Raw genomic sequence first — 4912 nt, 5'->3', positions numbered from 1 at the left:
CAGCGGCGGTGCTGCAGCCGCTCCCCTCCCCGGCCAGCCGCGCTGGCGTTCTCTGGCCTAAACAAAGCGGCCTGGCGAACGCCCCGCTCCTTCCGCGCTTCACATCAGTCAAACCTGCACTCCTCTACCTCACTACACCGGCTGCCAAAACCTCTCGCTCCACATTTGCAACAACAGAAACATTTTTCTTCAGACCACCTTCCTTGGGGCCTAATCCTGACCTCAAGAGACCCTCGAGCTCAACCTGAAGAAGCAAAAGTAGAAGATAGTTTCAAATGTGCAAGGAAAAGGTGTCTCCCGAAGCCGAGGGGAAGGCGCGTCGCACGCATTTCCTACACAGCAGCCTCGAAGCACGTGCTGGCACCCACCACAGCACGGATTCGTTCCTGCGAGGAACAAGTGGAGCCTCTGCAAACTCTTGTTTGAAGAGATGATCTCCACAGGCTGCAGCTACCAAGATCATGCTGTAATTCCTGGTTCTTTTCATTGTTTTTTTTCCCTCCTGTAACTCATTCAATTATTTATTAATTTAGTTCTGTCTTCTGGTTAGTAAAACATGAGGTTTCTTAATCTGTATCGCTAACCACTTAGAAGGATTATTTGCAACCTGACTAGTGTTCACCTTACATTTTCTATTTTTTTAAATAGAAAAACTCCCAGTCACATTGAAAACGGGTAAGGAAATGTCAGGCTGGTTACGTTAACAGGAGATGTGCAATGCTCACCTGTCTCCAAGCGCAAGCAAACAGCGGGTCCTTCAGATACAGCTGGGCCAGCAGGATCACGAGCAGCGGGGAAGTCCAGCTCGGGGACACTGATGGGACCAGCCACCGAACTGGCACACACAGTTAAGGGCTGACGGTGCTCAAAACCTTCCTAACGATGTAAATAATAACAGCACTACAAATTGAAGGAAACCTTTATTGATTCATGTTTGATATTTGCTTACCATCTGAAGTTTCACTGACCTTTGACTAGTCCACGCAGTTTTGTTTTCTTCCTGACAAATCTTCCTCTCATATTCTGCACCACTGTTGTCTAGAATCACAATTGTACAATTGTTGTGTGAACAAAAATACCTGTCATTAACTATTTACACTAGATTTTGTAAAATCTTTTAAAATAAAATATGTAAATTCTGCTGGTAGGTCAAAATAATAATTCAAGTTGTATTTTGATTTGAAGAAGGGCTGTAACCATTTATTCTAGATAAGGTGCTTTCTTGCACAGATTTAGTGTTATGAAGATTATCTGATTATTAATTACATGTAATTAAAATCTATATTTTTTGCACTTAGTTTACTGTAAATATTCTCCAGAACTGCTCTTTAGCAAATTTGGCATAACTTTGATGAAGCATCAGCAGAGAGGAAATCGTAGCGCATACCTTCCAGCTCATTTTTTAACTTTAAATTTCTAGTATGAAATTGGTGACAACACTGCCCAATCTCCCTAGAGAGAAGAAAAATGTAAATTATTGATTTTGAGCAGTGACAGTTTCAGCACAGAGCACATGCAAAACTACAACCTAAAACGTTCTAAATTGGTTTCTGTTTTCTTAGATATCTTTACTCACAGATACAAAGGACAGTGAGGAACAGCCGTGTCCCTGAAGCTACTTTTATAAGAGGGTTTTCAAAAGTAAACATAAAAATCAAACTCGAGGACAAAACATGTATCTGATAAATAGTGCTTTCTGTTACTACAACCTCAGAGGTAAACCTGGAGAGGAGCCTGTGATGAGTAACGCTTTCATAAATTCTTGTTTGTTTTTTAGAAATATATTTGTAAGACTAAGCCAGGTATGCAGGAGAGCTACAGCTGCGTCTCACCCACGTAACAACAGTTTGAGGCCCGTGAGTCTGTGTTACATGACACACATAGAAATTAGATAATACATAGCCTGTTTTTCCAGTTTACAGGCAGAACTTACATTTTGCTAAATATCACTGCTAAATTATTAGCATGATAATAATTTTGCTAAGTAACATTTTAAGACGTGTTATGGTTATTTACTTGAAATTAATTTGGTAATTAGAAAACTATCTATGAAATCACAGCATAAGAGAAGCTAGCGCAGACCAGAAATCGATGACTCCAGTAGCAGTTAAGATGTAGAAATAATTAACATACCACACAGGATTAGTGCCATGACATAGATTCATATACATGACGTCAAACCTTTTTGAAAGTGTTGCTGTATTTGCCTTCAGCTTCCCCCTTTCTAGACAACACAATCCCCAAATTTTAAAATCTCTCCTTTTAGGTCAGGTTTTCTACACCTCTAGTCATGCTTGCTGCAATGCTCTAGATCCTCTCCAGTTGCTACATATTCTTCTTGAAATGAGGACCCAAAGTGGACACACTACTGCTGCTTGCCAACACTGAGCAGAGCAGAGCATTTCTGCACATCACGACTCACAGAAGGACGCCGTGAGTGGTAAAGTGGGAATTTGCATTACACATACCCAGCAAAGCCTGAGCTGCCATAGTTATAGTGCTACGAGGAGCTGCACAGCTGCCATCACGTCACACGACATGAGTCATTACATGTGAGCACAAACTATCTGAACTGGCACACATGGCCCTGTCCCCAGACCGGACTGTGTGACATGAAATTTAAGCTGTAAACTTCCTCTCTCACCACGTGCTTGGCAGCGCTGCAGCCCCCCTGCAACCCTAGCCCCATGGGGGGCCAGCCCTGGAGCCGGAGGGAGGCTGCAGCTCCCTGGGTCACCCAGCATGCCGGGCACGGCAGGGCAGGTGGCCCACAGCAAGTGGTTAGAACAGCAGCCAGAGTCCGATGGGGCTGAATCCCAGGGCAGAATCTGTAGTATGGAGTCATGTGAAATGAGTCCTCTCCTTAATCCAGCTTCTAGTATCCATCATTGCATCATTTTTTAGAAATTATTTAGAAATCCCTCACACTGTGCAGTCTTACTGGTGAAAGTGGAAGGTGAAGCAAATTTAATTTAGTTTCATAATTTTTGTCATTTTAACGGAGCCTCTTGCTGCCTTTTTGAGTTAATTGAATTTTACATGTGACAACCAGTATGACCAACAGAGGACAGCACATCCATTTCTTTTAATGATCAAAAGATCCTGAACTTGAAGCTGCCATTCACTTTTTCACTCAGGAAATGAGAGTGACAGGCAGAGAAGAGCAGTGTGCCATAAGTAAGCCAGCCAGCTTAAAAAGGCCTTTTTGCAATTAACTAGAGCTGTTTTGAATTCCAAGAGATTACTTACAATAAATCTACTTCTAACCAGGCATTACTGCTAACGAAACACTGTGGGTGCACCTCTCTGAAAGCTGGGTCTGTATTTTGAAGCAATTGTTTATTGAGCACTGCGATAACAGTTAAAACATACTTAGGAGTCAAAGCACACTTGGGATTGTCAGGTGAACTCTGCTAGTTCCCCTTCAAAACTGCAGGCAGACAAGGTGTCTATAACTAAGTTTTGATTACATGTGAGTGTTTATAAAACACTGAAGTAAAGCCAGACTCCAGTGTTTTTATTGCATTTGATTTGGGGTCAGAGAAGACTCTGCAAGTTATAATGAAATCAAAGAACCAACCCCAGGATTTCATGTGGCTGAGGGAATTTCATTACGGAAATTCAATTAACCTGCAAGAGTTGCACACATTGAAATCTATTATCTTTCCCCAAAAGCTGGCTATTGTGTTTTTTACAGCAACCTTTGCTATTCCTGGATAAATAACGCTTTATTGCAAATGCATTGACATCTTTATATAGTTAATAGCATATAACAACATCTTCATCCGTTACTGCTTTGCAAACATTCATTTCTGCTTCCTATGAAATGTGTTTTTTTAAAAGATACGACTAAAGGATTGGGTGTTAGACACAAGCACAAAGCAAATACACAGATTTAGGAGACACGTGAGGAATAACAGTGGCTCATGACAGTGTGCGAGTCTGCCGCAAGTCCCGATTTACATTTGTCGGTCAGGGCCTGATCCTGTGAACTGCTGAGCGGAATTAATTAACAGCCTAAGATACCATTAAGTCAATGGGGACTAACAGTGCTCAGCAGTTCTCAGCATTGGGGCCCTTAAATAAAAGCCAACCTACAAATTCCCGTTCATGCGAGTAAAGATATTGCACACATGTATGGTAATAACATGAATTATTCACATCAGTGTAGTGTGAAAGATGCAGCCAACAAAGCCTGTTTAAAATAACACACGAACATTAATTAGTGTTCCCGTGATACATGGGAGGGTTATCATTTGGCCCATTTTTCACTCATATGCGTGTTCCTTTTATTTGCTGTGTGCATAGGTCTGATAGGAGGACATGAGGGAAAGTAAATACAGAGATAGACATCTATAAACATTAGTAGAAAATGAGGAAAGGGGATTACTGATTAGCTTTCTTCCCATATGAAACTCCAAGATCATATCGGAGAAATGCGAGTTAAGTGTTTTACCATTCTTCTTTTTTTAACCATTATCTGATCAGAGAAGCATGAAAAGCACTTTATTGCTCACTTGATTTTTTTTTTCTGTGCTAGGAGCCCTCTGCAGGAAGTGAAGCTGAATTTCACAAATCTTCCCTTTCTGACGTCTCCCGAATTTCTAGGAATGCCCCTTCCCTGTTACTGTATTTGGAGGTAGTTTCTAGGAAAAAAAATAATTTTCGGACGCTCTTGGACTCACCACACCTACTCTCGGAGGACTCTGAGCCGCGGGTCTCCTGGCACGGCCCCCGCGGAGTTGAGGAGCTCACAGCTCGGGCTCAGCAACTCCCGGCGCAGACTGCACGTCTTTGTAGCACTGTTGGAGGATGAGCATGGAGAGGGAGTGGGAAGGGGAGAGGTGTCTTTGTGGCAACAATGAGTGAATCTTCTCTAGTTGTTTCCTGGTGGCTGCTCTTTTTTTCCCCC

Source organism: Pygoscelis adeliae, unplaced genomic scaffold (genome assembly GCF_000699105.1).
Source record: "Pygoscelis adeliae isolate BGI_AS28 unplaced genomic scaffold, ASM69910v1 Scaffold85, whole genome shotgun sequence".
Lineage (NCBI taxonomy): Eukaryota > Metazoa > Chordata > Aves > Sphenisciformes > Spheniscidae > Pygoscelis > Pygoscelis adeliae.
Note: the sequence above shows the minus strand (reverse complement) of the source record.